Raw genomic sequence first — 19,093 nt, forward strand, 5'->3', positions numbered from 1 at the left:
CTGCGCGTGACGTTTATTAATAACCTTTCTATCTTTAAAGGGAAGAACGCGACGCGCCAGCTTGTCACCTCGCTAACGAGACTAAAAGCTCGTAATTGATTCTCTCTTCCGGCGCTAACCCCTCTCCCCCGTTCCCCCCGCCAGACCGTGGCCGTGTTTCATTCGGTATGAAAAAGAAACCGGCTATTAGCAAGTGTTCATCGACGGCTATTAAATCGGAGCGACACGGCATCTGGCATGCGTCGTTTCATCCGTCAAGGTTACTAACGTCCCCCTTGTTACGTCTGTTTCACGAGTTACTTTTTTCTCATTTTTTTTTCTTTTTTTTTTCGTTCGTCCGGAGATACTTCGTCGGCCGAATGAGAAGCAGAAGCTGCTCGGAGAAAAAGAGACGGAAAGAGAGAGACGGAGAGAAAGAGGGGGGGGGCGGAGGGGAGGGGGAAGGGGACGGTAACCGCGCGGTGATTTTTCTCGTGTAAAAATAAATTGAAATCGTTCAATACTTTTTCCATTTTTGTTTTTTACTTTTTTTTTTTCGATCCTTTTTTCGTATCTAACGAGACTTCATTCTCGAGAAATTCGATTTCGAAAATTGAAAAATTGATTGTATCTTTACGCTTTTCCAAGCTCGAATGACTTTCGACTATCTGGTGTTATTACGTCATCGGATTCGTTTTCGACGCGGTTATCGACATGTAACTGGAAAAGCTAGAAAACCCGATGTTCCACTCTGAAAGCAATATAAAGAGTAATCCGAGTCGATGAAGAAATTACACGTTTAAAAAAGTATTACGATCACTTTTGTCTTTTCAGTGGAATTTTTTCTCGTCGAATCGCTGTTGAAACAAACTCGACGCGAATCGGGTCACGAGATCGCGTCGACTCTTCGTCGTGTATGTACATGGAACATCGACATTTCCGGAAAACGTTAAAATTGCAAATTAAACAATACGCTTGAAATATGAAGGAGAACGAATTCGAGTTTCGCAATCGAATCTCAAGTGATGCCACGACTGAGCGTTACGGCTCCGCCACGTTCTTAGCCCGGCCTGGTACCGTATAATTGCGTTATTTACGTTACAATTGTAAACTTAATTAAGAGAAATTGCTAGCTCAAACGCGAGCAACCTTTATCGGAATACTGCGTCATTTTCTGCGTAACTCACGACGCGAATTCCCGCGGCAAAAATCGAAGATTCCCTCAAAGCAGATTCCCTCGTTCGAATGATTCCCATCCAATAAGGAGAGAATATTTTACTCGACGCGCACGGATACACGATGTCAGATGGAGAACAGGGAACACAGGATACCTCTCTCCCATTTTAGATCCAGAAATCGGCGGTTTCGAGAGAGGCGATCGTCAAAAATCGTGGAGAGCGCCATCGGAGCACCGCACCATCGCTATCGGGGAAACGATTTTCTTGACGTCGCGCGGCACGTAATGTCAAGAGAATTGGTTGCCGCCGGTACAGCCTCGCCAGGGATTCTTTGCGGCACGGCCGCCGGCTTGAACGCAATTTCTCATTAAAGATAATGCCCGTCGTTCTTCAGACGAACAACCGCGACCGCGCGAGTAAGAAAGGAACGGTAATGCCGGGCATTCCTCTTAATTAGGACCATACCCCTCCTTACCGCGAACGTTGAAACGCGCTCCGCACTGTCTGCTTTGTTAAACAATAGCCGAGACGCGCGGGCGAGCTCTAATATTCTGGATGAATAGAGTTATGTATGTAGGAAAGGGAGAAAGCGTGCGACTTTTTCCGCGGTTACTTTCTTATTTTCCTGATGTTTCAGGGTCACTCGGTCATATCGAGTAATTGTTATAGGGTTAAATTTCATACGCCTGTTTTAATTATTAAAATTTTAGATAAAAGTATCGAATAGGGGATCCACCATCTCGTATGACTCGTATTGACTGTGACGCATAGGCCATGTTATTGGACGCATCTTAATTTTATATTTTAAACGACGATATCAATTCTCGTGACTGGATCGTAACGTCAGAAACGTTATCAGCAATTCTCATGAATCGCTATTATACCGAGCAAAATTGATAAAGCGCTTCGACGGAAACGGACACATTGAGAGGATCGAGCACCCGGTGTATTCCCGATCGGGACGAGCGTCCTTGAAGAAAGTAGCTCGAGCTCACTCGAAACAATCGAGAGCTGGTCAGAGAGCCGTCGGGGAAGCTATACGAACGACGTCCTTCCGACCTCGTATTCATCCACTTTGCTGGTCTCAAGTGTGCCGGTGGAGATTGGATGGCCATCGTCGCCATTTGCAAGGTCGATTGCATCGCTCATTTCGACAGCCGCGATAGTTTCTTCGCCGACGTTTGCCGATACCGGACAATCGAATGCCGTAACCGAGCTCACCGAGTTGCCGACAAAGCAGGATGCGCAACGGTTACGAATAATATCTTACTGTCTATCGTCACTCGAGAGATTTTGGAATGAAATTCTCGATTTCCCGGATATTTCGGGCGAAATTAACGTTCCATATTCAATATGATTGTAATATTATAATATTATAGATAATAAAAAACTATAATATATAGTTATAAGTTATATATAGTTATGGAAAACTATTATAATATATAGTTATAATATTTTAGAGCTAACTTCATTATTAAATGTTACTTAAATGAATTATATTATCAAGATTTATATGTATATTTAAAGTCATTGGACGATATTCGAAAATGTTTTAGAGACATAACTGTTGAATTTTTGCCATAGAAATTAGACAACTGTCCGGAGAAAGATCGTTCCCTTGTAGGTCACGAAAATAACGAGAAGTATTTATAATAATTGAGAACTATTAAACTTTCTTACGAATAAATTTTTAATTTTACTAAAATGCGCCGAATTAATTTGTACATACCCGAAACTCTACAGATTTGGAGTTTTCTCAATTTCAAGGCCTAACAATCTAAATCGTTCCTTCTTTCGCAAATACATCTTAATCGTACTATCGTGCGGTAAATTCGCGTGTGTTATCTTCATTTTTCGCATTTTTGTAGAAAGTCGAAAGCATGCGATTTTTCAAACAGCAAATCGGCCATACATCAATAAATGGCATAATAACGGAATTTCTATTATATTAATTATGTCTGTTATAATTTACGCGTATACAACGTAACACAATGGCGCGCCCTCGACGCGTTGTTCGTGTTGCAAACTAAATTATGACCAATTATTTGCGTCCAATAATTACGAATATCCCGTCGGGATCGATCATAATCAAATGCCGAAAGCGATATGAAATTCACGGAGTTCCTTTGATACATAGAAGCTGCCTTTGAGATGATTTTAATTGAACGGTCAAAGGACGCCGTCGCCTCGAGATTTCTCTCGCGACAAGCGACGCTCAGGTTTTCTTGCGCGCGACATTGCGCTCGCTGAATCGGTGTAGCAGGTGTTTCGCCATTTGTAATACAATATTTTCATTTTTTCTCTTCTCAATCAATACCACGGCAATTTCCATCAATATATGCATCATTTATGATTATAAATTATCATTCCATCTCATGTTACATTACCATAGCATATAATTTATCATCTCTAATATTGAAAGTATAATTAATTTGAAACTCGTATTCATTACCGTTATCTGGCGATTTGGATCGATACTGTTTTGCTTTATGAGATAAATGTAAGTAGGATAAACTGAGGCGAATTGAATCACAGGGCGAATCGGATCAATACAAGCTTTGACGAACACCGTTGTGGTTAGTTTTTTTGTTTTAAACGAGTTGTTTTATCGTGCCAGTTATTTCCGCGCACTTCTCCCACACTTGTTCGTAACAAAAAGCTGACGCTACTATCTCAAAGCTTATTTTTATTTTAGCAAATATTTATCCGTTTCGCTCTATAATCTGATTCACCTCAGTCTAGAGGTTAGCGAGTAATCAGAGTTTCATGTAGCTATAATTGCTCGTCTATTGATCATGCATTATAAGTAACCGACTAAATTTTGATTCGAGTGTCTCTTTGTTCTCTCTCGAATTTGTCATACGTCAGTTAATATCGGAAACTTCCTGCATAAATGATTAGACATTTCTGAAAACAAATGAGGCAGAGTCAGTAGGGGTAAATGTACGCACTTAAAAATTCTACGTTCTGTTACAAACAAATGAAAAAGTTTGTATTGAAACAATAAAAATATTTATTTAATTAAACTCTTTATTAAAGTAAATTACAAATTAAATAAATATAAAGCCTTACAATTCTTTGTAATTTAACAAGAAGGAGCATAATTTAAAATATACACTCTTACTCAGCACACGGCCCGTTATATTGCACACACGTTATATAACAGTTATATTGTTGAATAGGAAATTATAACTGACAGTTATGTAACTGTACCTTGGTGTTTGCTGAGGTATAATTCATGTTACGTGTATTATAGATTTTTAGCACTGGCAGTAAATATTGGAACACGGCTTTAGAATTTAATATAAATCTCGCGAATACTAATTTATCCGTCTAATGTTACGATGTTCTTTGCGTTGCAAGTTCAATCTTGAATTTATCAGCGCATATTTCACTTCTATTTAAAGGATTGTTGTTAACGTAGCAAATTTAAGTCTAATCTCAGTCTAAAGCAATGGGCAAGTTATATTAAATACACAAACCAAGTAGCATAAGATATCTCAAAATCATCCAGAGTGTATCCAAAATATCCTGAGAACTGTCTTAAGACGTCCTGAGCACCTCCGAAATGATCACAAGACGGTTTTATGCTCTCTGGGAACTACTACCTTTGTCCTTATAACTCTTTTCTCTTCATCTCTTTTAAATCTCAAAATCCTATCGAAATGTCTAACGTCAATAAAAAGAAATAATGATAATAAGAAAGCGTAAGAGAAGAAAATCTGTTGCTTTATTTATTCATTAATTATATGTTTAATGGGTGAAAATTAATGGAGTAAAGCGAATATAATATTACATGCATAAAATAAAATTAATGTTATAAAATGTATAATATTAATTATATTTTCTCACACACGCTGTGTTTGATATTTACTTATCGTACATACTTTATCTGCAATTAATTAAATTGATTAGCTTTGCTTGTTGAAATTAAGAGTAAAGATGAAATGTAAATAACATATTGAAATAGCCGAATATTAAACGATTCTAAAATAAATCTTTCTTTTTAAACTCTATATATGGAAAAAAGGCATTAAATAACTATTTATAGCAACAAGACAAGACAATAACTTGTGTTAAGTCTCTAAATTGTCCATATTAGTCCTTCAAGTTGAGCAGAATTTTTGCTGGCTTAAAGTAGAGAAAAAATCTCGACTCAAATCGCTTCTCCTTTACATTTATCTTTTGCAAGTATTTGCGTGATCTTATTTTTTTATATTAATGTAAAATAAATTCAGCACATATAATTAATTTTTAGTAAACTTTACCGATTAAAATACCCAAGAAGTCCACATATTCGAAATTAATTGATTCGAATGTTCGTAACAAACTTCAACTGAATAGAAAAATGACGATTAAAAAATAATATAATTAAAATTTCAAGATTGAGTCTCCGAATCATATAAATCCAATAACATGAACGTTTAAAATTAAACGTTAATTTAACGAAAATCATGCTGGTTAACTAAAGTAGAAGGTGTTTTGAGTCGGACTGTAACGCGATTGCCGAGCGTGATTGCCTTCCACGAATCTTTCGCGGCGGAGACACCTGCGTAGATTGCTCAAACGAGGTGGTAACGTTGCTCATTAGCGAATACCAGCCGGCTACTGCCCCGTCTGTCTGCGACTCATCGCCGACGTCATGTTCCCGTGTTCCCCGGGCTGCACGTATATCATGCTAGAGAATAGTGACGAATGAATGAAGCTTAATGGTACATGTGGACGAACGGGGGAGACTCTTGTTAAAATAAATCAATAAGAGCGCAATGATACCGCATCGACAAATTGATATTGCTTCGATAAATCCTTGAATTTAATTCGAACGAAATTTGACCAGCGTTAGTTCAAAGTTCGAGAGATCGGTTAAATCGTTAAAATTACAAATAAACATCAAGCAGCGTGCCATAAAAAACTAGATGGGGTTTTCCTATAAGCGCGTAATATTATTTAATATTAAGTAATATTCTGGGCATATTTCCAGAATATTAGATGTAATACTCTAATAATATTCTAGTAAAATTATTTAGCAATATTTCTGGAATATTAATAGATAATTATGTCTACCTCTAATAATATTAAAAAAATAATATTATTTAATATTATTCTAGTATTATATATTTTTTTAATATTCAACTCTATGTACATATATATAATATGTGTAATTGTAGTTTTTTATTCCAAATGTATTGCAATATCAATTGTTTTATTATATAAATAAGGTCGGAATAATTTTGTATAAAAATATGTTTTATACTAAAAAAATTGCACATGTATATATATGTACATATATTTTTTTATATTATTATTATTTTATTTTTTTTTTTAATATTCTAAGAACATTTTTATAATATGCGAAGAATATTATGCGAAATGGTCATATAACATCAATAGAACATTCCTGTAATATTAAAAAATATAACATAACATTCTTAGAATATTATTATAACATTTAATAATATTTACATAATATTCTAGAAATATTACGCGCTTATAGGATTAGTGCGCAGACAATATTTTTTTGTTTCTATTCTCACATAGCGCAGACCTCTAAGGGACGTCCTAGAAGACTTCCTACGTTCTAAGGACGTTCCCAAGAACGTGTGGGTCTCCACGACGCTGCTGGCGGCACAGTGAAATGCGCGGTTGATCCTTCATCTCTCTGACGCATTCCACGCGAATCCTGTCCGCGAGCTTGATTTTGTCGAAGCGCGTGTACTTTTATTCCCTCAGCCATTATTTCGAGCGTCTTAGAATACGTTCTTGCCACAGAATTATACCCGGTGACAGGAAAAATAAAACGTAACGCGAGCGATTGGTTCCGATCGAGAGGATACGAATAAAAGAGAGTCGCGACGTGCAGACGGAAAATCGGAAGTTCCGCGTTCTCGTCAAATACAGAAGAAGATCGATTCTGCGGGACAAGAATCGCTGCGACAAAAAATCGAAAAACCAACGGCGGTGCCCGACGACGTTAAGCTGCATGTAAGCCCGACATTGCATTTCTTCGCCGACGATGCGTTTTTACCGAATCGCGGCGGCGCGGGTCCCGTCGACTTGTCGTCGACAGAAGTCCAGCTGTAAAACGTATTTCTCGCAACTAACCCGATTCGCCGTGTCCCAATCAAAACTTTGGTACCGCTTGTATCCGGGACTTCTGCCGCTTTACATCCGTCATCCGCGGATCACGCCGCGTATTATTTCGCTTCGGTGGCTTCTCGCAGTGTGTCCTACTTCTTCTTTCCTTCCTCTACCCGTCTCGTCTCGGAAAAAAAGGAAGATTGAATTTTCTGACTCGTAAAACACAAGACACGGAGGAAGTCGGTAGTAAGTTTGCGGACGGCTACCGATTTGGCCGAAGTCAGCCGAAGTTAGCGTTAAAAAAAGAGCCGGGGAATTTATAAAGGAACTACTAAAATGGGAGAAAAAAAATGGAAGAAAAGCCAAAACTTACATCCCACTTTGTCTTTGGACCCTGAAGCATCGTTGAGATTGTAAAATGAAAACTGAATATGCATCGATGTAAACCAGCAAAACTTCTCCACTAAAATATTTCATAGTCTTATGAAAATTATATTACATATTTCGTTGCAAATATTTTTAAGATGTATAAGAATTGACGCTTCTAGAAATTAAATCTCAAATCCGACATAGATACATGTAAGAAATTAACAAGAAAGTAAAATAAAAGTATTAAAATTACATTATTTTGTATACTTATTATACAGCGTGTCCCAAAAGTCACGGAATATTCAAATATTTCGACAAACAAGACCTTTGAGAGAAAAATGTTACCTACAAAAGTTATAGAGTTTCAATAAATGCATCAAACGGCAATACCCACTTTGAACGCAGGTGTGAAGAAGATCTCAAGGTCAATTTCAAAATCTTGAATGGAAGTCCTATTTCTTATTTGATATTCTTGCAATTTACATAGAATTCTTTTCAAAAAACTACGATAAAGCTTCTTTTGGTTAAGTACTTTCCAAGATATGAGTTGATAAACTTCAGATATCGCCAGCAATATGTCACATGCGTTTGTTAAAACCCTACAACTTTTCTGTGTAACATTTTTTCTACAAATCCCTTCCTTTCGAGATATTTAACCGTTCCGCGACTTTTGAGATATACTGTATATCCTTACGTTATGTTTTTAATTTTATACATTTAAAACATTTTTTAAATTGCATGATTTAAACCGCTCCTTTTTATTAGGCAGAGAAAAATTCTCTGGGTTCTTCTTTCCGAATATTTTAAACGATCAAACGAGAAAAACAACGGACAATCAGTTATCAGTAGATTCAACTTAAAATCAATGGTTCCTTAACATAATTCGATAGATGAGCCATATTATAAAGCTGATCCTCGGAAGTCAATGAAATGTAAACAATTAAGTCAGGTGCAATAATATGAACAGAGACTGCAGGTACGTCTGTTTACCATATCTATCAGTGTTTCGGTGTGCTTTTCCTTTATTAAACATCGAGCTTGGACGCTTCATTAAATCTTGAGCTTTGATCGCGTCTTCTTGGCGTCCCAGAAATCTGGCATCGAAGAGAAACATCGCGAGTTAGCGTGCTGCCTCCACCGGCACATATCATCCCGTTCGCGCCGCTAAATTAGCCGACGCGACCCTTATTCACAGGATGAGCGGGGGTGGGTGAGGAGGGAGGGGGGGAGTAGTGTTGAAAGTGAACGAGGCGCGCCGTTCATCCACGGATACGTGCGGCAACTGGCAGCGTGTGTGCATCAGAGTAAAGCGCGACGCGCGTCCAGGCTGCCGCTAATTACGTCCTGCCGCTAGTTTGTATTAATGCGGACGTTAGCATTCCGACATGATCCGTCCGTCGGTCCGTCCGGCCGGCCGGCTCCCGCGTTGCGTCGTCGCCGAAGCCGTCGCCGTCGAGGCCGCGACGGTGGACGTGCGTTACGTGCGTCACGAAACAGCGCCGCTCCGGCTGTTGTTCCCGCAGCCTGGAAGGCCGTGTCGCGACCCCCGCTCGACCCTCGACGCCGACACCCTCATGCAGTGGCCACAGGGGGATGCCAGGTGGATTTAACTGCAGGTATGCGCCATCCGTCCGCCCGCTCGCCCGTCCGGCCGGCCGAAATCACTTCGCGCGCGCTAAGCTCGTTACCGGGCCTCGTACTTTATTTACGCGAATGTCGTCGCTGCCAGCCGTTCCACGATTAACTCTCCTCTCCTTTCTCGCCCGCCGAGTTGTCTCGCTGTCGCGCGAAACACGACAAGCGGAATTAAAAGATGTTTATTAGATGTCACTTCGTACGCGTCGATGCGATGCCGATGCTGCCCGGTTGGAAGAACGAAAGAAAGAGAGAGAGAGAGAGAAGTTTGCTCATAGTGCGAATGAAGGCGCGTTTCGATTTTTGAACGCATTAAAGAATACGTGAGTTTTGTCCTTTTGGTAAATTGTATAGCTTTTTTTTAGTAAAAAGTAACTAAAAATAGATTTTTAATTGAAAATAGAAATCGCAAAATTTTTAGCTGAAAAAATGAGCACAATTCTACGCTGAGAAAAAATTTTGTTATTCTCCCTAAAAATGAAGGCAATTCTCGGGGTCAACCATATTTTTTATCGTTCTAACGAATAAATAATAGTAACAATATGTATGTAAAGTTATTATCAACAATACTGTAGTAGTGCTCGCATTAAAAAAATTAAGTTTTCTATACATAGCGGAAAAGGTTTCTTTGAATCTAGTATAAGTGTTTGTTTAACTTTGTTTAATATAAACAATTAAATGTCAAGTATTATTTTGTTGGAATAAAGATGTTTCACTAGAGTAAACTATGTTGTTTGATAGAAAAAACAGTATTATTTAGAGGAAATAATAAAAGGTTTTTAATTTAGAAAAATTTATTTTATTGTATATTAAATATTGTGTAACCTATTGTGAAAAATCAAACACAACTCTACTTCTTGAATCAAACATTCATTTGTTTACTCCATTCCAAAAGACAAATTTATTTTAATTAAAAAAATTTTATTCAATCCAAAGAATCTTTTTCTCTATTGTTGTTCTTATATAAATTGTTCTTATTTCTCCGTTTGTTCAACTCGTAATAAAATAAAGCCAAAGCAACATAATAAAGAAATAACTCTATTTTGGAAAGTCATTTTTCGTTTTAGCATAACGAATTAAATTTATTTGTAAATTAAAAAAAAGTGTTGTAGTATTTATTTATCAGGATATTCTCATGTACCATCGAAGTTCCATAAATTCTGAAATTCCCGAAAGCTATAAAGTCATCCACTGGAAGAAATTCAGAAATCGAAGTGGAATGTTATCGTACTGTAAAATTCAGGAGAAACCGTAAAGAAATATAACACAATATATCCATATTCAGAACTTAAAATTACTGGCTATTCTCTAACGGATCGGGTATTTCCGTGAACCCGCAAGCAATATTAATATACTTGTTTCAAAGGGAGCAAATGGAGTAAATAGCGCTATATACAAATGCAAATTGGAGATACCGTGGCGGTAAAGACGAAACTATATTCCTGATATATGGCAACTCCATCCTTATTACACGTGGTAACTTACATCCTTCGTTATATATTATAATCACAGAAAATATAATCATATAAATCAATTTTAATATCTGTAACTTTCCACGAGTCATACATTGGTATGATCTTGCTTAGCTATTTTCGTCGTGCATCGTTATTAATTTTCCAATTTGTAAATTCGATTTTTTCGAAAAACAATACCTCGCTCGGATAAATAATGTTTCGGCGATTTTTATTTATTTTTGCATGAGAAATTTATTTATTTATTCGCGTTTGTAAAAAAAATCCAAATTTTTACATTGTATAAAAATGTCTATCTTTCTTTTTCCCTCTATAAATAGTAACGTATGTTAAACTTTTAATTCGTGCAACTTCTCATCGATATTTTGTCCATTAAATTGCGTATATTACAATAAAAAATGCACCCTCATCTGTCTATAACAGCGTTCGTCGCACTTTTAAATTTTCATTGTGAACAGGAAAGAAGAAGGTTACTTTCCCGCAGATATTAATCCCGACAGGGCTACATGGAGAGATTTCACTAATTACATACCGAGTAAATCATACTTTGGACAAATAAGTAAAAATGCAAGTGCGGCGCGGGTGAGAAGAAATAGAAATAAACGAGAGGAAGGAATAGCTCCCTTTCAAGGAAACGTTGTGAATTAGTTTCCATTTGCTAATTACATGCGGAGGAGCCCAGACGAGTGGAAGAAGCGCGATGGAAATAATTATGTTTAATCCGGCAAAAATTAAAAACTCTGAGGAGAGAGAAAGAAACTTTTCCTTGCTGCACGCAGCGAAGGCACGATTGAAATCAACTTATGACTTGTCGTTGACTATTGTTTTCCTTGCCACAATCTGATATATCTCATTGTTAAAATTACTTTCTATACAGTCGAATAATATCACTGTATCAATATATTTATTTATATATATTCAATTATATATATATATATATTTTTTTTTTTCATTTATATTTATTTATATATTTATATATTCATATGTATATTCGAATTATCCTAGATAAAACTTGGCTTATAGAGCTCATCTTATTGTTTTCCACGCACTTGTTCGCGCTATACTTTATACTTTTCGTATAAAATGTTTAATAAATTTTTTTTTAAGTACTGCAAAATTTGAAAAAGTGATAAACTTAAAAAAGTATAGTATTTGAAAAAATTTGGTAAAAGACATTCATTGCATTTTATTAAAGTCTGCTTTACCAGAAATTATTTCTAAGTTCCACTATCAAAATACTCATACTTTTTCCTCGGATTATTCTGTATAACAAAATGGGTAAGATATTCATGGTATAATAACACAGTTGTAATCAGTGTATCTGAATTTATATCTCATATACTGTGCAATCCCTGCAACGAGTTTTAAAACAATGCACAGACCGGAAAATTCGCGGAGGAAATTAATTAAAGATCACAGAGCGTCAGGCGCGAAATGCTTCTGTCTTCGAGTACGCGCTGTCCAGTTAAGGATTAAAAGACTACAGAAACGAGCGGAGAGGAGAAGAGGGGAAAGAAAAAGAAAAAGAGGCAGAAGGGAGGAGAGACATTCGCGCTAAAAGGCTGCAAAGAAAGGACCACGAATCATGGAAACGTTCGTCCGGCGCTTTTCTCGTCCCTTATCTCGCCGGCAGATACGTTAGCAGCGTTGTTACAATGTCGAGAGGAGAAGAAGAAGAAGAAGAAGAGATACGGGGAGAAGAAAAGGAAGAGAAGAAGGAGAAAAAGAAGAAGAAGAAGGTAGGGAAGAAAGAGCTAGAGAAAAGCACGGCGTAACCGCGTACAAGTATCCGATGAATGTATATATATATATATATACACGTAAGCGAATCCACGTGCTTCGCACGCGCACTTTTAACGAGCAAACTTTCGACAAATAAATTTCGCGAATCAGCGCGCGTTTCGCCCCGAAGGATGACGTTCGTTCATTACGGGCTCGCGTGAAATTCGCGAATGAAGAACAGGCTGAGCCGACAGTACCGGCTGCCGCGTGTTGTGCAACGTGTTGTGCAACTGTAAACGCGTTAAGATTATCTTTGATACGTCTTTGAACATTCTAAGGAATACTTCAAAAGGAGATGATTGACACGATTAACTATTTACGCTTTATATTTTGGATGCTTTAAGTCCGTACTATATTATATAGTCGTTACTCAACGTGCGAAGAGGAAAGACTCCGACGAAAATTACATTTCGCCGTCACGCTCCAGAGAACTTTGCATTATGCCAGTCGATTTTACGTGCGACAGTCAAAGCAATCGCACGGCACGCTTTTCGCATCATTCAAACGCGCCGAGCATGTAATTATTGCCGGCTGATAAGCGCACCATTCGATAAATATCAAAGACGAGCAGCAAAGAGAGAGAGAGAGAGAGAGAGAGAGATAATATAGTCGGAATTGTGCTGAGTATAAAGTAAAATTCGCCGTTGCCAGGCGCACTGTTGTAGTTATCTTGAAGACGAACGAGATAACGGTAGATTCGCTCGAGGAACTTAAACAAATTGTCGTAGGAGAATTCAATCTAGCCCAGATACGCTAATTCGCCGTGTCGTACGAGAAGTGCATTACTTCTCGTACACGCTATATCTCGGTCACGTTCCTCCAATGTTAGAAGGGATGAAACTTCGAAGAAGAAGAAGAAGAGGAGGACGACAACGACGGCGACAACCACGACGAAGACTTTGCGTCCGCTTCTGCAGAATATCGAGCTCGATTTCGCGCGACTTTAATTCTTCAACTTTCACCGATAGTCTTCACCCACGTCATCCCGTCCGCCCACCGTCCGCCAGCCGGAAGTTCACTTGTCTTTCGTTAATTCCACGACGACACGAAGCACAAGCAGCTTAAAAACTAATAAGTAACTCCCACCCGCTCGCGCGCGCCCGCGTCTGTTTTCCTTTTTCCTCGTCCCGCTCTCTCTCTTTACGTTCCGCCACTATTCTTTTTCCTTCGCCCTCCTCCTCCCCGCGTCTCACCGTTCCCTGTCGTTCTTTTTGCTACCGAAACGAGTCTCTCCGTCCTCCGCCGCTTTGCTCCTGGCTTATGCACGGGGTGTCCCCGTATGAAATGTGTCGATTTTGGAAAATATTGTTGGCAGAAGAAATGCTTGGTCAAGCAATTAAATTTAGTCTCTTCGCGAAGTATATTTTCTTCTTTGTGAAATTATATTCTCTGCATCGCTGGACGCTCTTTTGTGTGTGACCACTGCATGCTTAGCATAAAATGTAAGTGAATTTAATTAATCAAAGAGCGAGTAGATAACCGCTTTTCTCGTCTGCATTGATTTTTAGTCGATTTTAATTTGAAGTCTAAGTATTTCTACACGGTAACTCATTGAAATTTTTGCATTTATATATAGGAATTAATTAAAAGTTTTAAATTAAGAGTTCTTCTGCGTTTCAGGGAGAAAATGGAAATCCAGTTGCTTTAATTTCGCATCACTGTACGTCCCTTTTTTTTAGGACACTCCATATACATACCTATATATATATATATATATATATATACATTCGCGGTTGCAGGGGCGGCTAATTGCTGGAAATGTGTCTCCTGCTGGTCACAAAGCTCGCTCGTGGCTCACAGAATGGCTCGACGAAGCTAATCCCCCGCGGAGTTTCTCGCCCCCTAAAGCTGAAGTCTCATAAATTCGACGAATCTCTCAATGCGCCCTAAGATTTAGTTAAAAAAGAAGATACGAACTGCAGGGGTGAATCATTCTGCGGCACGACGGGCTGGATTACCCAGATGGTGTTAACTTCCCCCATCTTAGCGAAATCCCGATATTTCCCTGCGAATTCACGACGTCTTCTTAATGTTTTCCTGCAATTAAACTATAACAGAACACACCAATGACTCGTGATGATTTCGCGAGGACCATTTAATCACAAGATTCCTCGGCAAGTATTCCAATTTTTATCTATACAACTCGCCGCCTATCCTCGTAGAAAGATGTGTCGTTGAAAAAACTGCCGTGCCAAACACAAATGTTTTGACGCATACCCGAATAAATAAAAGAAAAAAATCTAGACGGAAGCCATAAATGTGAGTGTCTGAATGAAAGAGATCAAATTTACGGGAACATATTTCGTGAATTATCGGCCAATTTATTTTCGTTCCTCCTCCGTGAGAGCAGCGACGTTGCGTGAAAGAAAAAGTCGCGCGAATCATCGGCCTCGTTTCTTCGATTCTAACATTCGACGACGTTTCCAAAATATATTTTCGTCTACGTTTTCGGAAGTTTTCGTGACGTTCGAATAAATCGACACGTGTCCGGTTGCGCCCTATACACACACACACACACATGCGCGCTCGCACGCGCGCCCACAGATCCGAAAGGAGTGTTTGAAAGAGTGATACGTTGGAAAAGACCGTGATAGATACGCGCGGGGGTGCATCGGCAGGCGGTGGCCGAAGTTAGACCGCCCGCTTACAAGCCGCGGCAATAAAATGAATTTATCGATGCCGCAAAACGGCGGCTCCTTGCCTACTCCCACCCCCCTCCCGCTCGGCCGTACTTCATTTTGCCGATATTAAATGCTGTAAATTCAGGCCGCCGCTCTCTCAACCCCCTGCCGCACCCTCCCCTCTCTCCCTAGAGCGATTCGCGCCTCCCTCCGCCCCCGGCTGCTCCGACCGGCCGACCGCCGCCGCAGGATGCCGGAAGATCGATGGACTTGTGTATATTTTTTTTCCGTATACATATATGTGTGTATATGCATACGTATTTCTATATATATATTCTTTTTTCGCTATTTCTTCGATGTCAGCCCCGCAGGCTGTAACAGTTTCCAGATTTTTTTCCCCGATTTTTCGCCATGACTCTGCATTATTCAACCCGTCTCTCTCGATGCGACTCGATATCGCGAGAAATCGAGGATACTTGCATTTCGAGGACGGACGGTTTGTGAAAGGCAGTTATGAATAATAGATTGCGCGGAGATGAAAGTTGGTATTTATATTTTAATTGGAATCACTTTGTAGCGCGGGAGAGGGGGGGGGGGTGAGGCGGCGAGTCGCGCCGCGATGTCAAATCGACGGAAACTTCTTCTGTGCAATTAACGATCTTTCATCGGGGCCGTTCTCTTATTATCGCGACGGAGTTTTACGCGTTATTATTACTCCGCACTGAATAATCATTTAGGGAATTCGACTGAAGTAAAACGATCGTGGTGGGAGGGAACTGGACGAGCTGGCAAATTGCGCCGTTTGTTGGGAGTTTGGAAACATAATTGTGGGAAAAATTAATTATAAATTTCTACGATTTATGCGCTCTTATATATGGATAATTTCGATTTCTTCGTTGTTAGCATATTAAGGGGCGGCAAACTCCTTTCTCTCTGTGGCAACTATTTTATCTTATGAGCTGCAAACGGTTAAAGGATATCATGATTTATGAGTTCTTAAATATACGAAGGTGATATTGAAGAGAAATCTCGGATGACAATTAAAAGTGGTTTTAACCTTATGTTAACTCTCTTAAAATACAAACTATCGTAACAACTAATCTCCGCAAAGGTGATAACCGCGAGTTGAAGTAAACAATCGAGATAGGGATGCAACAACGTTGCTGAAAAGAGATGCTTCAATCCTTCGATTCGATATTTTAAAATGTTGACAACACGCCCTTTTCAGAAAGGGGACACGCAAAGTGATAAAAACGATACGAGTGTGAACAGCCTGTATTTTCATCTATGATATCTTCTTTCTCGTTTTGAGCCCTTGATTCACTTAAATGAAGCATCGACGCGCAATTAAGAATCGCTCTATATTTCGCCGTATTACATTATAGCTGCATTATGCCAAAATAATCGTATTACTTTGCAGCCCTATGTATCGCGTGTAAAATAGTTACATTATATTATAGCTACATGACAACGAAATATGCGTATTGCATTATATTTCCATTATGCATTAAGCCGATGCTGTTACGGAAAGGGGGAAGGGCCGCGTGTTCGGAAACTAAGAGCCAGGAACAAGATACAGGAACTGTATATTATTGTTATATTTCAATATTCATATATTATTGTTGTATCTTAATATCTCCACCTTACGCAAATTGCTTTTTTACATAGTCACCGTCGGGATTCGGGCATTTGTCGTAGAGAGACGTGAGCCTTTTGTGAGCTCCCCCCCTCCGGAACATCGCGCGCCCAGCCGGTTCTTCCGGCGACGCTTTCAGCTCCTCGTCAGACACAAAATGCTGCGTCATTAAAAATTTTTCCCGGCGACGGAACAAGTAATAGTCGTTTGACGTCGCAGGTCCGGACTATACGAAGGATGATCGAACACTTTGTGACGGCGAAAAATTGGCTGGCTGCGCGACGTTGCGACGTTCCTCGACGAAGAGGATACAAAGATTACAGCGTTCCGCGCTACGAAAAATGCCTAAATTCCGGACATGACGCGTGTAGAAAAATAATGTAAAGTGCATGTTGGAACTGAGCATTATCTTCGGGACTATGTCCCGTTCCTTCAATGAGGCCGATCGGTCGTTATGGATGGAAAAATATAAATTGATCGATTCAACGAATCTACAGCTTGCTGAGCGAAATAAGTATTGTATCTAACAGAACACGCACGTGCAGCAAGAAAATTACACTTCCTGGCCATATTAGACGCAGTTTGATTCTTTAATAATCTCTAATAGAATAAAGATTAGGAGGAGAAGAAAAGCTACTAATTTTATGTTTACTCGATTAGAGTAATTTTCGGCGTCAAACAGCAACTTTTATTTCTGTAATCTTTTGAGATATCAAATCGCTTGTTTTACCCATAATTTTGATAAACAATATCAATATTTTTTACACAAGAATTTATTCTTCTAGTTGGTAAGCAAGGAATGTGAAGTTTCAAGTCACAAATAAACAAAAAGGAAAAGTAAATTCCAATCGACACACACTCGAAACACGTCCGGTCTTCGGAAGTCAATGAAATGTAAAAAATTAAGATGCGTCTAATAATATAAACAGGGACTGTATATGTGGAAACAATCGTGTTCGCCTCGGCTTATTCATCTCACGCAACGGTCGCGACGTTATTCGACGATCGGACTGCAGCGATTAACGCTAAGCGCGCAATCGGGATACTCGGAATATCTCAGTTTCCGCGCGCGATTTCTTCTTCACGTGCAGCGTCATCTCGCTATCTCGGAGACGGAGCTGCTGTTGGAGCCGGGATCTATAAAACGACGATCGAGAACGAAACGCTTGTGAAAATTATCCGATAAAATCGCGGCACGTCACGTCCCTCTCCGACCGCTTTCAACGTCGTCGTCATCGTCGTCGTCGTCGTCGACGACGAACGTACTACATGCCGGGATTTCATCGAGGATACGATCCCGTCGTCGACGACGATGCATCTCCTCGTCCGGGGTGCACGTCGTCGGCGCGCCAATAAGCGCAGTGTCGGGCAACTCGTAATCAGGCTCGTAAAAGCGGACTTTACGGCCGGACGAGTTTACGCAAAAACCCAATCATATCCGCATATAACCCCAGAGAGAGGGGAAAATAGCGCGGCTGTGAGGCCACCACGCGAGGGCACTCGTCCGCCCGTTGTTGTTGCACATAAAATTCCGTATCGTCGCCGAATGAAGATTTTGTCCCCCTCCTGGCCCGTCGATCGAAAAATCTCGCGTATTTACGCGGTTTTATAACCTAATGGCGAGAATGAAGGTACCGATCGCGCGTTTTAATCCCCGAATTCTCGCGCAGCGCGCGAGACGCGACGTTGATGCACGATCATAAAATCATTCCTCGGCTAGGGGAATTTATGAGACGAGCATTCCGCTGCATTCGGGACGTGTGGCGTGTCGCCACCACGAGTGTATTTTTGCATCACCGATGGCGACACCGTGAGTCATCGGACTTCTTGGCTTGCTTATCTGTTCAGATCTGTCTTTTAACTAATAGTACGCCGCTTATCGCGGTGCGATAACCGAATGGACTATTTTCGTGTTTGATACTCTTCTCATTGTTGAGTATTCATGAATAGAAAGACACGTTGAGGTATATAAAAAGGAAGTTTGAAAAATATATACTTATGATACCGATTCTCAATCAATGGAGGATATAATTTAATGTAAGAACGATGATGTACACGTGACCATGAGGACTCCCCCGCTGGTTAACCCAACCTAACCCAAACCCACCCTCTTCTCATCAGTAAAAATTGTACTCATGCTACTCAATCGCATTTCTCCGTGAGATAGACAATTATTATCTCTTCTTTTTATCTCTTTGCGTAATTTCGAATCTGCGTAAAATTACGGACAGATGAGCAGTGGAAACAAGCGAACAAGGGGCACGCACGTAAACGCGGGGGAAACGCTCGCGGTTCGCGAGATATTTTCAGTTTTATTTCCCATCAGGCGGACACTTCAACAAC

The sequence above is a fragment of the Dinoponera quadriceps genome, unplaced genomic scaffold (assembly GCF_001313825.1).
Source record: "Dinoponera quadriceps isolate SergipeBrazil2010 unplaced genomic scaffold, ASM131382v1 scaffold1352, whole genome shotgun sequence".
NCBI classification, from domain to species: domain Eukaryota; kingdom Metazoa; phylum Arthropoda; class Insecta; order Hymenoptera; family Formicidae; genus Dinoponera; species Dinoponera quadriceps.